This window comes from Fringilla coelebs, assembly GCF_963513975.1.
Source record: "Fringilla coelebs genome assembly, chromosome: Z".
NCBI lineage: Eukaryota > Metazoa > Chordata > Aves > Passeriformes > Fringillidae > Fringilla > Fringilla coelebs.
Genome location: NC_140031.1, coordinates 9,831,174 through 9,852,093, shown reverse-complemented (window position 1 = coordinate 9,852,093; position 20,920 = coordinate 9,831,174).

Sequence of the window (20,920 nt, the reverse complement as noted above, 5' to 3'; positions counted from 1 at the left end):
TTTTCTCCAGTTCTGTAACAAGGGGACATTTGGAGTGAGGGTAGAAAGTTTTCCAAGGGTACAGGGACCTACCTCCCTGGAGCCACGAGGGGATCCCAGCCCATACTGGGTCACCACAGATGAGAAACATTCCCTTGGGTAATACTTTGGGGTGGAGAGAGGACACAGAGGTCACACGAGCGGTGTAATTACACCAGTCCAGTCAGGATAGTTACAGGCTTTGTTAATGGGTGATTTGTCTTTCCGGGATGTGTTTTTTGTCAGGTCAATTTCTGGCCAATTGTTTTTCGGAGGTCTAAAGTAAAATTTGACACAGTATGTGGCCTTGGAGGACCCCAACAGGTCCAATTCTTGGGGTTCCTCTAGAGCATTGGGCAGCAATTTTGTCTACTTGTCCTTTGTCTACTGTCAACCAGGTTGGGTCTCTTACCTGTGGTGTGCAGGAGCTCTGAGGTTTAGAAAGGCCAGTCATTGACTACAAGGGGAATTCCCACCAGACATGTGGAAAGTGGGTTATCAATGCTTCCCATGGATGGGCAGATGTTATCCTGTTTTAATGTCCTTGCTAAGGTTACCCAAACATTCTGGCTAGGCTGTGGGCTAATCCAGCCGATGGCATGCGGTACGGTGAAGAACATCCAGGCAGCAGTGAGGACAGCACCAACGGAGATATTTTTCATCTTTGGACAGGAATGGGGCTTCTGATAGGGAATAGAGACCAAATTTGTTATCTTTATGATGGGAGGGAAGGGTTAGGATTTTCTCCCTTGTTCCTTTCCTCCATTCCTTCGCCCCACCACCCCTTTATTAATTTTTTTTTCTCTATAAGCTAATCTTGGGGGAGTGGGTATAAGGTTAGGGGGTTTTGGTTAGAGTTGAGAAAGGGGAATAATTGGGTTTTATAGGGTGAAAAGGAGTAACAACATATAATTCAGAAAACTGTTTTTTGTTTAGGCTATGTCTGGCTTATGGCTTGATGCAGCACTATGTTGTTCAGCTTTCTGTTTTGTCTGCTGTCATGTGATGGAAGGGCCTTTTCTTCTGCAGTGGGTATTTGGCAACGTCTTCGTCTCCAGGCAGAGCTGGTTTGGTTTTGAGGAGGTCTTGTGTTTGACTCAGGGGAATTCTTGTCAGTGTTTGTGGGAGTAGTGTTTGCAGTGCCTAGGTATGGCCTTACTTGTTTTCCTGGGTACCAAGTTGGAGCAGATGATAGTAGAACACATGTGTACCCTCTTCCCCAAGTGATCAGTTTGAAAGGCCATGAAATTTGGTGTGTTTCTGGTGCTTCACTAGCACAGGTGGTTTCTCAGTGAGCTTTGCTTGGGTGCTCTTTGGAAAGTGGCAAAGTATTGGGGGGGTCAGGCCCTGATGTTGTATAATTTAAGAAGTGGATGACGTAGAGAGCCTTGCAAAGTCTTTCACCAGGAGATAGGATTTTTGTTTCTCTTTGTTCCAGATTGCAAGGCAAGATGTATTCTATTGCCATCTGTTTGGCAGTTGTCTGGTGTCAAGAGGGCAATTCTCCTTATCTCTCTTCCTGAGTGATCATAATCAAAGTCCCTCAGCAGAGAACATCTGCTGATAAGGAGCTATTGAATGTCACACGTGACTGATAAGAACTATAACATCCCATTGTGAGATGCTCCACCTAGAGGGAGGAGCCAAGCATTCCTACCCAAATATAACCTGGAAGACTCTGACACACCAACGCGGCTCTTCTCCACTGCACTCCCTAGAGGAACAGCAGCTGCTTCCACGGATCTGCGCAGGAAGAATACACCCCTTTCCTACAGGACTCCCCTGCTCCAACAGAACCTCGCCTGACACTCCAGGAGGACTGCAGCTCCTTTTCCAACTGGACTGCTACCAACACCCTGACCCACAGGCTGTCAGGTTGAGCTCTGACTCTGACAGTGTTGTTCTAGTGTATTGCATTGTTTTATCTTTTTTTTTTTTTCCCTTCTCTATTAAAGAACTGTTATTTCCTGCTCCCATATTTTTGCCTGAGAGCCCTTTATTTAAAATTCATAGCAATTTGGAGGGGTGGGGAGGGTTTGCACTCTCCATTTCAGGGGAGGCTTCTGTCTCCTTAAGCAGGTATCTGTCGTTCCAAATCAAGACACTTTTCACTGCTGATTGAGGACTCTTTTGAGGGTTTGATATGTCCTTTCTACGATGGATTGTTCGGTGGGATTTGCAGGCATGCCTTTCCTGAGTTGTATTCCTCACTCACTGAAGAACTCTTCTAACTTACGAGAGGTATTAGGCACATCTATTATCTGGTTTGACCTCCTCAGGGACTCCTAGGGTAGCAAAGGCAAGGAGGAAATATTTTATGAGTGCTGTGTAGTTTCTCCTGGATGTGATGATGCAAATACTGCCCCAGAAAACATGTCGACCGATACGTGCACATATTTTGATCTCCCAAAAGGTGGGAAGTGAGTCACTGTCTCTGGGCCTCTTGTTGGTAGAGTGACCCTGAGAAAAGTTAGAAAGTCCCTTTTCCCAGCCCGGTGCTCAAAGATGGAGTCAGAGCTATTCAGATCTCTGTCTCAAGGTTGTTTATTGTTCCTTATTTATAAATTTTTTTCTCCTGTCCAGCTGAGGTCCATTCACCTAGACAGTCCATGGCACTCTGCCTGCCCCCGGCGTGCTGTTATGTCTTTATACTAAAAACTACATATACAATGTTTACAATTACTTTCCAATTCCTATCACCTATTTTAGACAGTGAGCTTCTGCTCTAAATCCAAAAGTGCCAACATCACAGCAGAAGACAGAGGCCAAGAAGAAGAAGGAGAAAGACAGGACATACCCAGATCTCTCCATCTTGCCCTCTGGACCCCCATTCTAGAAATCCCAAAATCTACTTTTTCACCCAGGGATAAATTCAACATCATTCTACTTAATTTGCTGTGGCTTGCCCATCTTCATCTAAGATTGGTAACCTGCTCCATGGGTCATAATCAAAACCACAGGCATCTTGGGCTCTGTGCCTGGGTCTCTGAGACCCCTGGCAGGGGTCTTGGCTGCTCAGGACAGCAAGAGGGATGTCCTGGGTTCTGACAAGTCACATCTGTCTGCCACAGCTGGCAGCAGTTCAAACCTATGGGGATTGACTCCAGTCCCCATAGATGGTATCTGGTAGTTTGGACAGTTCAGGCATGTGGCGACAAGAGCTTTTGCTTGGTCTTCTGAGAGCTTGAACCCTCTGATAAGGGCAGGCACATTTTGAAATGAAAAAATGCATGTGACAACTTTGCCTGGGCAAAGATGTTAGGGACATTAGGAGTTTTTATTGCCATGGCCAATGTGTCTGCTGTCCTGTTCCCGTCTGTGAGGAGGGAGGCCAGTGTGTGACCTCACATGCATTATATGGTAAGGTTGCTTTCTGGGGGAGATGAAGCGTGTTAATGTAGAAATCAATTGTATAACTTTGGATTGGAAACCTCTTTAAGAAGAGCACGTTCTGCTCTCATAGCTATACCAGCAACGTAAGCTGAATCTGTGACCAGATGAAAGGGTTCGTCTTTGAATTTCTCAAAGGCTCTGACAACAGCTGCTAGTTCTGCAATCTGTGGAGATCCCTCCACTATTTGGATGCTAGGTTCCCATTTTTGGGTCTTAGGGTCTTTCCATGTCATTACTGACTTGTGGGATGAAATTTGAAATTTGGCCTGTGTAGCTACCTAGGGCAAACTGGAGATTTTCATTGGTCTGGAGCAAATGCTGCAGATCCCCAGAGGTCAGTGGCAAGTATATGCATGTGAACTCACACCCTGCAAGAGAGCAGAGGCAAGTTCTAGCTTTTTTTATTAGATGTGCCATGATTTCTTGGAAGGTAGTAATTGTCTTTGTAGGTTGGTTGCTGGTAAAGATCCATTCCAGTACTAGTAAAGGGTCTCAAAGCTGAATGTCCCATTGGAAAACCAGTCCAGTGAGTCGAGGTGTTTTTGCAGAATGACCAACTGGAAAGGCAGGCTGGGCTCAGAGCGATGGGCTTTGCGTGAAGACAGGGCTTCTCTTGGACCTTGGTGATGGCATCTCGGGCTTCTGTTCTGAGAGTGCATGGAGAGTCCACGTCTTCCTTGCCACAAAGAAGGTTGAACAGGGGAGCAAGGTCCTCAGTTGTAAGTCCTAGCAGGACATGTACCCAGCTGATGGATGCGCACAGACTGTGTAAGTCTCTCAGGGTTTTTGGGTGGTCTTGGATGGCGAGCTGCTGGGGTACGATGGTCCTTTCCCGGATCTGGACTCCAAGGTAAGTCCATGGGTTGGTGTACTGTATTTTGTCCTCAAATCCTGCCATTTCTGCGGTTTTGATGGTCTTTTGAACTGTTTTGTTCAAGTAAGGTTTTTCTGATGCACAGAGCAGGATACCATCCTTATAGTGGTGGATGATTGCATCTGGGAATAGATGCCAAACGGGAGACAGGATGTGAACAACACACCACGGGCATATTGTGGGACTGTTCTCTGGTCCTTGGGAAAGAAAACGCCAATGATCTCTTTTGAGTGGAGCCTCTCTTTTAAGAGAGGGAACAAAGAAAGCAAACTGTGGAGCATCCTGGGGGTGCAGTTGAATGCTGAAGTAACAGTCTTTAATACTGAGGTGCGTAGGGAAGTGGGGTGTCACCGTACGGGACCTTGGAGGTTCTGTTCAGGAGACTCTGAGGGTGGGCGTGTGGCTGGAAAGCCTGGGGATGGGGGCAAGGGAGAAGTGGGGTAGAGGAGGCGGTGGGATTGGCATGGGGTGCCCCTGCAACGGCGGGCAGTACGGGGTGCACGGTGCACTTTACTGGAGCTGGAGCAGGCTGGCAGAGATGGGGGTGGTCGTGACAGGGGTGGGGGCAGTGACAGCAGGGCTGGTGGGTGTCACTGACCCGATAGAAACCGGCGCAGTTACACTGGGAGAGAGCGTGGGGGAAGCGTGCTCACAGGATACCGCGGGTTGCACAACTGGTGGAACGGAATTCATGCTTGCCGTGTCCGAGAGGGGGGACAGGGAATAGGCGGACCAACTATCCCCATAGGGTGCAGAGAAAAATCTTGATTAGTTTGGAGGGTCTATATCCTGGTCCCACCTGTATCCCAAAAGGAGTCTAAAATAATAGTGTGTGTGTGTAAGTATCTGAAAAGTGGGAAAGAATCCAGTTTACAAATTTTTTTAAGTTAGGTTTTGAGAGGTTGCCTTTAGAGGAAGAAATGTTGTTAGGAGATGGGAGCTCTAGGATTAGTAAATATAAGTCTCTTGTTCTGCAATCAATTTAATGTACTGGTTTTTGACCCCATATTTCCCAATTCCCTGCCTGCAGAAAAAAGAGAAAAAAAGAAAAAAAAACAAAAAAAGGACTCAAGGTAAATGCGCGCAATAAAGGCTGGTTTAAAACTTATATTTCTTCAGCCAGATGTGGGTCAAAGGCCGCCTGGTGGGGTGGTCTGCCTTGTCAGTCTCCTCGAACACTCATCCAGATGTCAGCTGTGAGGGCCGACTGATGGCCCTTCAGAGAATTTCTTCTATAACGGAGGACTTTCCTTCACAGGGTATTGGCGAACCGAGGCACAGACTTTTCACAATGAATCCTGCTCTTCTGAAGTGCCAGAGTTCCAGCATCCAACTGGGAATGCCAACCTAAATCGTACCTCACCTGGGTTTAAGGGTGTCCCTGGCTGGCAGTGGCAGGTCTGGATAGTGCAGTCCTGTTCAGCACAGCCTGCCTGGGCTCCCAGGCAGCTCCCAGCCCACAGGCAACCTTAGCAAGCTCAGCTCTTTAGTGAGATCAGCTCTTTAGAAATTATCAGCTCATTTGTGATTTCAGCTCTTTAGCATGCTAAGTACCTCAGGTGGACGCAGGAAGAGAGAGGAGAAAGCTGTATGAGTTTACATAGGGATGTCTTTATTGAAGTCTCCCGTAAAGATTCTCAGGGAGAGTTCTTCTGTCGAACTGGGCAAAAGTAGCTCTTTATATTGCGTACAGGAGTTTTAGAAATTGCCCAGCGGTGGAAGTCGAGGGGAAATGACCTTTAGTTTGAGAGAGAGATAAGCAAGGGTCCAAAAGCAGAAGAGGAGCTTCTTAGGACCACTCATCGTGACTAGGCTTTTCTGTCTTAGGCTTCTGAACGCCAGAGAGGCATTGCAGGCCCTGTGCTGATATCCTGGTCTGTTGAAGCTTCCGGATAGTGGATGGTTGGAAGCAGGGTGGGACACGTATAAGAAGAAGGGGGGAACCCGGTAACTGGTGGAATGCGTGGAAAAGAATGGCTGAAATGCAGTGGGCAGGATGCATAAAAGACAAAAGTAGGGTCCCCTGGCTTGGTGGGAGGCATGATATTCAGGGATTTTTAAAAGCTCAAAAGCACTTGAAAGTCACCAAGTTTAGAGCCCTGGTGTTAAAGTGATAGGGAAAATCGCCATTTAGCAGAAAATGGTGCTTGGAGGCGGCAGGGGACCATGGGTAGCGGGAGGGCTGCTGGCAGTGGCTTTCACTGAAGCGAAGAGTTTCCAGACCAGGGGCGCGGTGCTGAGGTTGTGCGTGGTGCTGTTGGCAGTCAGAGACTGGCCGGAGCACAAGGTCCACTGCAGCTCCTCTGTGGGAGCCGGCCGTGGGATTGGGACGCCGCATGGGGGATGGTGCCTGGAGGCAGCGGGAGTGCTGCCGGCAGCGGCTTTGGCAGAGTGCGCAGGATTTCCAGGCTGGGGACCTGCATGGGCGGTAGTGAGCCAAGAGCGTCTGGCGCGGTGGCTTTCAGCAGTTCTTACCCAGCTGAGGGTGACCACGGCCATCAGATGCACCGGAGCCCAGGGCTGCCGGTACCAAAGGCTGCGCTCATGGACCAAAGGAGTTTGAAGGCACGGGACCACCGGCACCGAGGGCCTTTGAACTCGGCACTGAGGGGATGGGGGCGTTAGAGCTCGGAGCTGCAGGTCTGTCAGTGCAGGCTGCTGGTGATGGGACACCCTCTTAGGTGCAGTCAGAGTAGTGAGCAGGCTCAGTTGTGTGCAAATCACAGCAGTCGCCAGCCTGGCAGCACTGCCGTGGGACCTTTAACCCATCCCCAAGCAGCAGGTCTCGCTGAATCCCAAAGCTGAGCGAGAGGCAGGACATGTGACAAATCGTTAGAATCGAGGCACCACAGCCGGTGGCGGCTCAGGACTGCTGGGGTGGGGGGAGGCAGCTGCGCCCCACGGGGCTGGCCAGGGCATCCAGCTGCAGAAACTCCCCTGCGATATACATCAGCGTAGAGCCGCGCAGTCACAGGAACAACGTGTGAGGGGCTTAGCAGCTGCTTCCACTGGGATTCCAAGAACATGATTTGCTTTTACTTTCCAAGAGGAAGGCAAATCTTCTTTCTTTTTCTCCCTTTCTCCTTCTTCCTTTCTCTCTCCTTTTAACTAATGACAGAGACAAGTTCTGTCAAGAGAACTAGTAGTCATCTCAAAGCAGAGGTGTAGAAGGGGTAGAGAATACCATGACCTATTTATTTACTCTATGAGCAGCACATTTGTAGGGATTTCTTGTTCGCTGTCACATATTTAGATGTTTTACATCACTTGTCAGTTTTGTGTGCAGATCCAGTTGTAATTGATGTTGTGGGATGGGTTGGGATGCATCTGCTGACATGCCACAATCATTAGTGCGTTTGGGATGACTTCATTTGTGAACTTGCAAGGCTTCCAAGGAAAGCAGTTTCCGGGTGCCTAATAGAGACTTTGCACAGGAATGCTGTAGGCAGCGTGACATCTTAGTAGTATCAGAGCCAAACTGATTCTCTCTGTGTGGGTGGTTTGATGCCCTGCCTAATTCTGTTAAATAGTTTGGGCAGTTAAAAGACCAGCTTGATGGGAATTTCTTGTGTTGTGTTTCTAAGTGCTGCTCATTAGATCAGAAATGCTCTTAAAATCTTACCTGGCAAGGGAGGAGAGATAGCTTCGTGTTTGAGTGGCTGGAAGAAGGAGACTTAGGATTAGTTTTTTGTTAGCCTCTCCCGAGAGGATGCAACGAGTCTACTTGGCCTCGGAAGAGTGGAGGTACAAGGTAAGACGTGTTGATGTGTGCCGTGAAAACATTGAAAGCTTGAGGGTTTAGCACCTCTTCATTTCAAAGCCTTCACTCGCTGCTAAGAAGTGCCTCCCTATTTTCATTGTTATGGCAGGAGAACAGAACAAGAAAAAGTGCTCCGTTTTGTGCCCTCCCGGCGTTGTAAGGTGAGAGATGGGGATGAGGGCCCAACACAGTCTTTCTTTAACCTTTCCTTTAAAACAACACTGTCTGATCCCACCCCAAATGCACAGAGGGTGAAATACTACCTAGAAGTGGCAGGGTGGTAACAAACACTAAATATCCTACTAGTCTCTTCCCAAAAGAGCTCTAGGGAGGGCTTTACACGTACGTGCCAGTGTGTATCTATGGGTACATGTGTACCAAAGTGTGTGAATCTGCACATGCAATACCTGTGTGTGCTGGTATGCACAGCTCTGAGTGCACACACAAGTACCGAAGTGTATGCATGTTGTGTGCATTATTATGTGCATGTGTGTTAAGTTTTCCTCTCAAGTATAACTGTATTACTGTGTTTGTGTGCGTGCAAAGGCTCTGCAAGTGTAAACATAGCCCTATGTAAGATGTGTGTGCTGAGAACATTACTCACATTAGTGTACACAGATTTACATGCTTGTGTTAATGTACACAAGTTCTATGTACAAGCAAGTCTTGTGTTTGTGAGCATGTGCTGGTAGAGACTGTACCTAGGTGAGTGTCTCTGTGGCACTCGTGTGCTGGTGTGTGCAAGCAGAGCGTGCACAGCTCCGTGCGTGTGTATAAGTGTGTGCTGCTAACAGGTACCTCTGTATGCCAAGGCTCTATACGTGTATACAAATACCTGTGTGTGTCTACTAGCCCTGCACATTCCCTTAAATGGTGACATAGGTTGAGCACGCCCAGAAACACGGCTCTGGGTGCACAGCTCTGTGCGTTCGGCTGCTGTCTCACCTGAGAAAACAGATGTGTGTGTTTGTGTGTGTCAGTGTGTATGTATCACTACTGAGCTCTACTGACCAGAGGAGCCCCCAACTCCCTGTGTACAATATGTAGAGTTCAACTTAGTTTATGACAGACATACGAAGCAACCCATTCAAACTGTTGCTATTTACATTCTCACACTGTGCCTTAATTTTGTTGTGGACTTGTGCCTTGGTTTGGAAAGACAGGTGCCTGCTAAAGGAGACAGGAGCCTCCCCTGAAATGGAGAATGCAAACCTTCCCCACCCCTCCAAATTGCTATGAATTTTAAAAAAGGGGCTCTCAGGCAAAAATATGGGAGCAGGAAATAACAGTTCTTTATTAGGGAAGGGGAAAAAAAATAAGAGGATAAAATGATGCAATACACTAGAACAACACTGTCAGAGTCAGAGCTCAACCTGACAGCCTGTGGGTCAGGGTGTTGGTAGCAGTCCAGTTGGAAAAGGAGCTGCAGTCCTCCTGTAGTGTCAGGCGTGGTTCTGTTGGAGCAGGGGAGTCCTGTAGGAAAGGGGTGTATTCTTCCTCCACAGATCCGTGGAAGTAGAAGCAGCTGCTGTTCCTCTGGGGAGTCCAGTGGAGAAGAGCCGTGTTGGTGTGTCAGAATCTTCCAGGTTATATTTGGGTAGGAAAGCTTGGCTCCTCCCTCTAGGTGGAGCATCTCACAATGGGATGTTATAGATCAGTCATGTGGTGACATTCAATAGCTTCTTATCAGCAGATGTTCTCTGCTGAGGGACCTTGATTATGATCACTCAGGAAGAGAGATAAGGAGAATTGCCTACTTGACACCAGACAACTGCTAAACAGATGGCAATAGAATACATCTTTCCTTGCAATCTGGAACATTATCCACCCCTTATTCTATTTCTATCTGCATCACAAAGAAACTTTACACACAGTTCTCACTTAAGACTAGGTTTCCCTGTTGTACACAACAGCTTTCTCTAGCTCTCTGCATTACTCACCAAGTGTAACCAGGTCTTTGAGCAAAAACTCTGCCACGGATGGGTTTGTCTTTGCCTGAGGTGGAAGTAATCTAAACAGTCTTTCCTAAAATACTTTTCATGCGTACAAGAGGGACTTTATCTACAGTGTGCAGGGGTTCAGACTGGGCAGGACTAGCTCCATTGATGGACCCTCTAGTGTTGTCCATCCAGGTGGCCTTTGCTAAGTTCATTTCCCAATTTCTAAAAGTCCCCCCCCTCCACATGCCTTCAGGGTAGTCTGGAGTAGTCCATTGCACTGTTCAACTTTCCCAGCAGCTGGTACATGATAGGGGATATGGTATATCCATTCAATACCATGTTCCCTGGCCCAGGTGTTGATAAGGCCATTCTTGAAATGGGTCCCATTGTCTGACTCAATTCTCTCAGGGGTACCATGTCTCCACAGGACTTGCTTTTCAAGGCTCAGGATGGTGTTCCGGGCAGTGGCATGAGGCACAGGGTAGGTCTCCAACCATCCTGTGGTGGCTTCCACCATGGTCAGCACGTAGTGCTTGCCTTGGCGTGTCTGGGGCAGTGTGATGTAGTCGATCTGCCAGGCCTCCCCATACCTGTACTTGGACCACTGCCCACCGTACCACAGGGGCTTCACTCGCTTGGCCTGCTTGATGGCAGCACACGTCTCACGGTCATGGATAACCTGAGAAATACTGTCTTTGGTTAAATCCACCCCTCGGTCTCGTGCCTACTTATAGGTAGCATCTCTGCCTTGATGACTTGAGGCATCACGGGCCCATCAAGCTAGAAACAATTCTTCCGTATGTTGCCAATCTAAGTCTATCTTTGACACCTCTATTTTTGCTGCCTGATCTACCTGTTTGTTGTTTCGGTGTTCTTCATTAGCTTGACTTTTTGGGACGTGGGCATCTACGTGGCCCACTTTCACGGGTAGCTTTCCTAACTGAGTGGCAATGTCTTTCTATTCATCAGCAGCGCAGATTGGTTTTCTCCTATACTGCCAGTTGGCCTTTTTCCACCTTTCCAGCCATCTTCACAGAGCATTGGCTGCCATCCAGGAATCAGTATAAAGGTAGAGCTTTGGCCATTTCTATTTCTCACCAATGTCCATGGCCAGCTGAACAGCTTTGAGTTCAGCAAGTTGACTTGATCTGTTTTCTCTTTCAGTAGCTTGAGCAACTTGTCGTGTGGGGCTCCATACGGCTGCTTTCCACTTCCGGTTCATCCCTACGATGCGACAGGAACCATCAGTGAAGAGAGCGTAGCGTGTTTCCTCTGCTGGTAGATGGTTGTACGGTGGAGCTTCTTTGGCACGTGTCACTTGCTCTTGTTCTTCTTCATCAGCAAGACTAAAGTCTTCACCTTCCAGACAGTTTGTAATTATCTCTAAAATTTGGGTTTTCAATACGGGTGCGCTGTGATCAGAGCAATCCATTTACTCCATGTAGCGTCAGTGGCATGGTGGGTGGTGGGAGCCTTTCCTTTGAACAACCACCCCAGTACCAGTAGTCAGGGTGCCAGGAGGAGTTGTGGTTCTGTGCCAATCACCTCTGAGGCGGCTTGAACTCCTTTGTAGGCAGCCAAGATTTCTTTTTCGGTGGGAGTGTAATTGGCTTCAGACCTTCTGTAGCTTCGACTCTAAAATCCCAGTGGTCAGCCTCGAGTCTCCCCCAGCACCTTTTTGCCAAAGGCTCTAAGACAAGCCATGGTTCTCGCCTGCAGAGTAGAGTACGTTCTTCACCTCTGGTCCTGTCCTGACTGGGCCAAGGGCTACTGCATGAGCAATTTCCTGCTTGATCTGGGCAAAAGCTTGTTGCTGCTCAGGGCTCCAGTGGAACTCATTCTTCTTGCAGGTGACCAGGTAAAGGGGGCTCACGATCTGATTATACTCGGGAATGTGCATCCTTTAAAAGCCTATGGCACCCAGGAAAGCTTGCGTTTCTTTCTTGCTAGTTGGTGGAGAGATCGCGGTGATCTTGTTGATGACCTCCGTGGGAACCTGACATCGTCCATCTTGCCACTTTACTCCCAGGAACTGGATCTCTCTGGCAGTTTCCTTCACTTTGCTCTTCTTGATGGCACAACCGGCTTCTAGCAGAATCTGGATGATTTTCTTTCCTTTCTGAAATACTTCTACTGCCGTGTTCCCCCACACAGCGACGTCATCAATGTATTGCAGATGTTCTGGAGCCTCCCCCTTTTCCAGAGCAGTCTGGTTCAGTCCATGGCAAATGGTGGGGCTGTGCTTCCACCCCTGGGGCAGTCGGTTCCAGGTGTACTGCACGCCCCTCCAGGTGAAAGCAAACTGAGGCCTGCATTCTGCTGCCAGGGGAATGGAGAAAAACACGTTAGTGATGTCAACAGTGGCGTACCATTTTGCTGCCTTGGACTCCATCTCATGCTGGAGTTCCAGCATGTCCGGCACAGCAGCGCTCAGTGGTGGAGTCACTTCATTCAAGCCACGATAGTCCACAGTCAATCTCCATTCTTTGTCAGACTTGCGCACAGGCCAGATGGGACTGTTGAAGGGTGAGTGGGTCTTGCTGACCACCCCTTGGCTCTCCAGCTCACGGATCATTTTGTGGATGGGGATCACGGCGTCTCGATCTGATACTGCCGGCGGTGCACCGCCGAGGTGGCAATTGGCACTCGTTGCTCTTCCACATTCAGGAGACCTACTGCAGATGGGTTTTCTGACAGTCCAGGCAAGGTGTTCAACTGCTTAATGTTTTCTGCCTCCACAGCAGCTATGCCAAAAGCCCATCTGAGTCCTTTTGGGTCTTTGTAATAGCCATTCCGGAGAAAGTCTATGCCTAGAATACATGGGGCCTCTGGGCAAGTCACAATAGGATGTTTCTTCCAGTCTTTCTTAGTCAGGCTCGTCTCGGCTTCTAAAAGGGTCAATTGCTGTGATCCCCCTGTCACCCCGGCAATGGAAACAGTTCCGCCCCCACATGTCCCGATGGTATCAGGGTACACTGCGCACCAGTATCCACTAAAGCATTGTGTCTTTGTGGTTCTGATGTGCCAGGCCATCGGATCCACACCATCCAGAAAATCCGATTTTCCTGTGCCTCTCCCTGGCTAGAGGCAGGGCCCTTCTAACCCTGGTTATTATTTCTTTCCTGGGCATACATGGTAGAAGTACCTCAAAGGGATCTGACATATCATACTCAGCCGCTCGGTCATGAGAGGTGGAGACTACCTTCACTTTACTGGAGTTCCCTCGGTTCGTGTTTCCCTCCTTGAGTTGATGTACCCGTGCTGCCAGGACAGAAGTGGGTTTTCCATCCCACTTTCCCATATCTTCTCCATGGTCCCACAGAAAGAACCACAGGTCAGCCCGTGGGGTGGACCCTCTCTCTCTAGCTGGGGAAGGTTGGGCTCTGAATCTGGGGCCTGTCACTCACACTGGTGCAATATGGGGATTGTTCCTTCTCACCGCCTCCCTCATCTCCTTCATCTCCTCTCTGAGTTCTTGGAACATGGCAGAGACATGAGCTTGCATGGGGCCACTGATCATACTTTCATAATTCTTAAGCTTATTTGTCTCTCGGTTGGTATCAGCATTAATTGTGGCAATGAAGGTGGTGTACTGAGATGGCCCTAGATTTGCCAGACTCCACAGCATTTGCCCTGTGCATCTGACCTGATCGGGGTCATTATCGTGCTGTCTATCTCTCTTAAAGAGTACCTCCAATACTGCCACTTCTCTTAGTTGTTCGATCTCTTCTTCAAGAGTCTTCCAGCGCATTCTATGGTGCTGCTCTTGCATTCTTTCTCTGTGGACAAACTTCTCTCTGACACTTGTTAAAAGCCGCTCCCAGAGGGAAAGGGACCCTGGCTCCCTTACCTGAGTCAAGGGTCCCAGATTCCTTGCTTCACCACCATCCAGCTGGACACCTGTACCCCTGAGATCCCAGACCCGAAGAAGCCAGGTTGTATAAGCTTCACGTCCCCGTCGTACAATGTCTTTGTGCAGATTATGGAGACTTTCATACGTCGGGGACTCGGTGATGATTGCAACCTCTGGCTCCCCTGTGGGCTGTGAGGGCCCTCCCTTATCTGGGTGCTCTGCTTTTGTCTTCTATCTCCTTGTTTCTACAGGGGCAACTGCTGCTGGCTGTGGCTGCCTCTGTAGTTCAGCTGGAACCTGGAGAGTTGTAACATCTGTGGGTTCTGCTGCTGCACTATTAAACTCTCTCTCTTCAAGGCAGGGGGAGGGCTTCTCACCAGCTGGGAAAGTGTATTTCTTCAGCATCTGGCCCATCTCACTCATCTCTTTCACCAGACCTCCCACCTAATCTGGATAGTTCACATCTGGGGTGGGATGTGGGGTAGGGTCAGGCTCTGGGGCAGCAGCAGCCCTAGACTCTGGTGGCATGTTAGGTTCTGGGGTAGGTGTCAGGGTAGTTATCCAGGTTAGTCTCCCCCTCTCTCTAAATGCTAAAAAGAACAGGCCTATCAGCAACACCAGCCACTGTATGATATCATTAATATTTAGAGTGGATCTGATCCTTTCCAAAACTGGTGGGGCAGACCTGAAAAGATGGTTAAAGGGTTGGGAGAAGATTTCCCCCGATGTCATTTCCTTACAGAAGGTGCCATTATTAAAGTAACCCCAAAAACATACAGTTAGTGTGTGATAGCTGTGCAACCATGCGCCTGCTTTTCCAGAGGAAGTTAAAAATCCATCAATTTCTCACCTTATTCAGCCATAAGAAAAACCAGATAATAGCCACAGTAGCCTTGGTTATAGGACCCATGTTTAGATAAGGGCCTACAAATGGGAGAAATTCAGCCACGATCACGTGCCACCCAAACCAGGGTACGCTGGATCACATGGTGTCGCCTAGCAAGGTTTCTATAGTCACACACAAAAAAATCAGATCATTCAAGAACTGTTATTCCCTTTTTGTTTAAGTGCCCTCGAGCTGCACGTTGGGCACCACAATCTGTCTTGGTTTGAAAAGACAGGTGCCTGCTAATGGAGGCAGGAGCCTCCCCTGAAATGGAAAATGCAAACCTTCCCCACCTCTCCGAAATGCTATGAAAATTAAACTATACCACTTGTGTGAATATTAAGAAAAGCTTTAGTGATGTATAGTTATGTTATTGTAGTTTAGATGTCCTCTCTTCTCCCCATAGTTCCCTTCCCCCCTGTATTGTTACCATCAGACAGCCAGGGGTGTCTGGCACAGGTGAAAAGAGGCTGCACCTGTGCCCCTTGTATGGGGCAGTTGGGAATGGAAAAGCTTGGTGCGTAGGGGGTGTGGCATGGCAACACCTGGCCTCCAATCAAGTTAAAGGAAGCAGTCTCCACTGAAAAATGGCAAAGAAGAGCTGACTGACAAATTTTGGGAGGGGCCAGGGCTGGCTGATGCAATGCCCAGGGATATAAAGGACTGAGCATCCATATGGAAGATGTGCTGGCCACGTGGTGTACATGATGGGCAGTTCCCAGTGCTGCAGCTTTTTCCTTATGTAGTCCTTTGCTGTATTTTTGTTAAGGTTTAATCAACCTTTTTAAGTTTTCAAAGTGAGCAGTTGTCTCTCACAGATTTATTAAGAACTGATTTATCCCCTTTCCTGTGCTCCACTGCCTGCCCCTGGCGCCAGCAGGGAGGGGGCCATGGTACCAGACCAGGACCTGCTCCTTGGGCTCAGATTGTCCCTGTCCAGGCAGCCGGGTCTCCCCTGGGGATTGGATCTGCCACAGGCCCTGCTGGGGCAGAGCCAGGCAGTATGTTCAGTGTCACCCCAGGACAACTGCAGCATCCGTGTGCCTGAGTGCACTACTGCAATATCCTCACACACACATTCACCCACACCCTTTCCTTTCCCTGCAGGACAGCTGCCCACCTTACCCAGCCCAATGCCCGCAGGACAGAGGTCTCCTGTGCCTCTGGGCAAGGTACCAGCTGCAGTTTGGGATGCCTGGGATGACCTGCAGGCTATCAGTGCCCCGAGTGCACAGAGATAGGGGTTTTGGGCTTGGTGCTCCTGTAGATCCCTCAGGCTCAGTCTAGAGCAGGAATAAATTTTCCATGAGGAAAAGGGACACACTGCTTGCTGGGTCAGATGTCCCTAAATAGCACCTCAGGAGAATAACAGGAGGAAGTGGAAAAGCCTCTTTCCCCCAAAAGCGTTTGAATATTCTGCTTGGTAGAATGGTGTTGAACTACATTCCCTGTTCCTCCTGGGGAGGCTGACAGCTCATCCAGCTCTTGCATCTCCAAAACCAGTTTCCCTCCCACAGTCCCTGGTTAAAGCCCTCCCAACTCCAGAAATTTTGCCTTAGGGGACCTGGCCAACCAGACCACCCACATCACGATTTTGGTTACCAGTGCTTGTTCCTTAGGGTAAGGACTATTTGAGGACCTCACTTTCTCCTTCACTGCAGGGTTCTCTCAGCCTCTGCACCAGCTACAGGGAGCATCACAATGCCTTCAAAAGCTGGGACCCTGGCTAAAGGTGGACAAAGGACTGCCCAGGGTCAGTGAGGCTGGAGGTGTTTTTCTGCCAAAGGCAAAAATGATGGCCAAGCCAGTCTGGCAGCATCAGAATTTATCTTGCATCTGCCAAGTCCACGTTGTGGATAATGTCCAGGTTTTTTGTGTAATTGCTGGGAATTTTGGAGAAAGAAAGTACATTCAGCTGCAGATCAAGGAAAAAAGAACAACAGCTTAGTCTGAGTGAGTTCCAAAAGTACTCTAATCCTTTCAGTTTTGCAATTGCATCATGATGCAACTGGTTGGGACTGAGAGTGGGCAACTTGGAGAGAGAGAAGAGGCAGCCTGGGGATGAAGAGGTCAGACTGAGGTACACATGACCCCTGGTGGTTTTCTGTGTCTGGCTGCAGGTACCTGAAACTTTTCTCTTAAGGGAAATTTAAAGACTTCCGAAAAGGTCAGGTGTGCTTGCTGGTGAAGCACTTCTTTCAGAAGATTATCAGGAAAAAGCAAAAACTTCTCTCTGACTAGAAGGAAAAACATAATCAAAAAACTGGGGTAAGAATTAAAAATATTTACCAGAATAGACTGAAGTATCACACTGAGCAAGCTGTTGTGAAAACAGAAAAAGAGAACAAAGAACCACAAGGTAAACAAAAAGAAAGCTGCAAATCTGCAAACAAAAAGAAACCAAACTCAACCATCCAGATCCTGAGCATGGAAACAACCTGAGAGGCTCAGCAAAAAGCAGCAGAGCAGCGGCACAGTGAGGACTACAATGAGATTAAAATCCCCTGCACACAGCTGAATATAAATATAGCATTTGCAACAATTTCGGTATTGCCAATAAAGACAGGAAATGTCATTGCAGAAGTCATGGAGTAACCACAGCATCAAATGACAAGAGAGACAAGAGCCATGGGGCTCATCAGCACAGCCCAGAGACATGCCAGACACTCATTGTCAGTCTGGTGACACCAGAGTCAGGGCAAGCAGAGGCTGGGATGACACCAGGCAGGTCCTTGCCAGGGAAGGCTGGGCAGCCCAAAGCAAAAGCAGCAAATCCCTTCTCTCTGTGCTCAAGCCAATCATCCCTGCAGACAGTTTTCCCCAGTGTGGCTCTGGACATAAGGCCAGGAGATGCTGTGGGAATCAGTGAAGGGCTGGGGTGCCCTTCTCTGGCAGAAGCTTTTGGGCACACTCTCTTCAGGACTGGATCACAGGCGGTCCTTATGTTGCATGTCTGACTGCTGATTTGTGCACACACCAAGGCCATGTCAATGAGCTCACAGACAGGAGTGATGCCAGCCAGGCAATGGAGCAAAATACATAGAAAAAAATCCATGAAGTGTTGTGGCAACAGAGGAGAGGAATTCACCAGTCCCACCTGCAGTCAGCAAAGAGCTCACCAGAGAGCAGGGACAAGTGCCACCTTCAGCAGCACAAGGCTGAGGCTGGGCAAAGGCAGGCCACATTCTGGACTGCACCACATCTACTCTTTCCTCCCCAAAGAGGAACTGCAGGAGGGATTTACTGCAGGAGGGCTGGGCCACACCCTGCCTGGAGCCCAGGCACAGCCACAGCCCCACACTGGGTGTCTTGGTTTGGAAAGACAGGTGCCTGCTAAGGAAGGCAGGAGCCTCCCCTGAAATGGTGAAAAATTACACCCACCCCCCACTTCAAATTGCTATAAATTTTAAATTAATGGGCTCTCAGGCAATAAAAATTATGGGAGCAGGCAATAATAATTTTAATTATGGAAAAAAAAAAAAAGGGAAAATAAACAATGGAGTAAACGAAAACAATACTGACAGAGTCAGAACACAACCTGACACCTTGTGGGTCAGGGTGTTGGTAGCAGTCCAGTTGGAAATGTGGTTGCAGTCCTCCTGGAGTGTCAGGTGTGATTATGTTGGAGCAGAGAGTCCTGTAGAAAAGGCTGTATTCATCCTCTGAATATCCAGTGGAAGAAGAGGCAGCTGCTCTTTCTCTGAGAAATCCAGTGGAAAGCCATGCTGGTATTCCAGAGTCTCCAGATTATATCTGGGTAGCAATTCTTGGCTCCTCCCTCTGGGCAGATCATCTCCCAATGGGAAGCTGTAGTTCTTCTCAGGCATGCAGTGACATTCAATATCCTGTTATCAGCAGATGTTCCCTCCCAGAGAGGAGTGACTGTGATCACTCAGAGAGAGAGAAGGAAAACTGTCCCCTTGACCAAAGACAGCTGCCATACAGATGGCAATAGAATACATCTTGCCTTGCAATCTGGAGCACTGGGTTAAACACAGGAGGGAATGAGCAGCCAAAGTCACCTGAAGCTCCCCTCTGATTTCCCAACACACAGTGCAGTGGTTTGTCACCCTCCAACAGACAAAGCCACTCCTCCCTTCACTCAGCTGAGGCCTTTGCCTGCCCATGTCCACCAGAAAGCTTTGCAGTGACAGCAGCCCACGGGGTGTAAATAACCCAATGGTTCTGCACTGCCCCTCTCCCTTTAAGGTGTTGCAGCACCAGCGGCTGCTCTGAGCATCCCAGCTGAGATGAGGAGTCTGCAGCCAATTCTCCTCTTGCCACTGAAGAGCAACAGCCTTGAAGTTACTGAACAAGTCTCAGCTGCCTTACCTACTCATATAGGACTTTTTAAGACAGCAAATATCATGTGTAAAGTTGCAATCACTTTTTCTTCTGTTCTAAAAGATAAAGTGTTGGTGGGGTGTGTTGTGCCACTGGCAGCTGAACCCTGGCCTTTGCCACAATGGAATCATTGCAAAGCACAACGTGCAGCAAGGTCTGTGAGGGGAGTGCCAGTCACTGCAGCAGCCAGGGTGGCTGGGACATCTGCCCCAGGGCTCCTCTCATCCCCTGCCGTGCTCCTCTCCCCCACAGTTCACAGGGTGCCTGCGGTGCAAGGGGCAGACCATTCACCAGCAGGTCCTGTCCATGGAGAGACCCGGTAGCCTGCAGGCCTGGAACTGGGGCTACTGCGGCCACTGCGCCTTTTACCATGTCCTGTACCCCCGTGCCTGGCTGGTCTACGAGCTGCCGGGGCAGCAGGTGGTGCTCACCTGCCGGCAGGTCTCGCCCGTCATCCCCCATGACTATAAGGTAAGGCGGGGACGGCATCGCCGAGGGCAGAGCTGCTTGTGAGCGCCTTTGCCAGCATTTCCCCGATCCCGAGGGAAGAGCTGCTTGTGAGCGCCTTTCCCAGCATTTCCCCGCTCCGGAGGGCAGAGCTGCTTGTGAGCGCCTTTGCCAGCATTTCCCCGCTCCCGAGGGCAGAGCTGCTTGTGAGCGCCTTTCCCAGCATTTCCCCGCTCCCGAGGGCAGAGCTGCTCGCTCGTCGCTTTCCCAGCGTGTCCCCACGGCCGCACTCAGCAGCGCTCCGGGCGGGGGAAGCCCCGCAGCCGTGCGGGAGCTCGGCATTGCAGCAAGGGATGGCTCAGCGCTGCCCGTGCCGGCTGCCAGCCCCAGGCGAGGGTGGCAGCTGTGCTGCTGACACGTCTGACCTTCCTCTTACCCCGGCGTTGCAGCAGCACGTGAGCCGGTATCAGCCTGCCGAGCAGATGAGTGATGAGACACCCGGCTGAGCCCTACAGGGCGCTTTCCATCCCTCTGCTGCCCGGCCTGGTGCTTGCCAACCCAGGGCTGCTTCTCTTTGGAATTTTCTCTTGCCTTCCTCCCAAATCCCTCTGCTCCTGCTGCTGCTCCTCAGCTTGGAAAGAGACTGCAAGACCAACGTAGCAGATGCTGAGATGGCTAGAGCCCCATGGAGTGTGGAGGCTTAGAGATAAGGGAATCCTAAATCATAGTAGCTAAGCCTGAAGTCTTCACTGAGGTCCTGCAGGCCTAGCTTATATCTCTGTGACCCCATAGGCCGTTCTCCCTAACCCTTACAAGTGGTCAGTTCCTGAGCCCCCCTAACCCTATATAAGAGGCTAATGTAGCCCATTCTGGTAGAAGAGCTGCCGACAGAACCCTTCGTGAACCCTGCAAATAAAACCATCGTGGAATCACTGGGGCTGCCTTCTCTCTTTCCCCGTCTGCTTTGTGGAAGCCACTACTGGCCGAGCACCTTAGCAAGCTAAGAGCTGAGACTAGAAAAGAGCTGAAAATGACTAAGAGCTGATAATCACTGAGCTTGCTAAGGTAGCCAAGGCTGTAGGGCACTTAGGGCTCAGACACCCGGCATCCAGAAGGCTGAGCTGCCTGGCCCGAGACTGCTTGCCCGAGGCACCTTGATCCTGTGCTGACCTCCGGCTAGAAGCAGCCCAGTGACATTTCACAGAACAAGTTATTATTGCCGGTGCTCTTGGGGCAGCTGCATCCTGCGTGGTGTCCCCATCAGGGGGGAAATGATGCTGGGGCAGCTGCCTGGGGAGCAGCAGCCCTGCAGGCAGCATTCTGTGTCTGTGCCAGGACTCCAGCTTGCCAGTGGGAGTGTTCATCTGGGAGGTGGAGAACGAGAGGGATGAGGACGTGGAGGTGT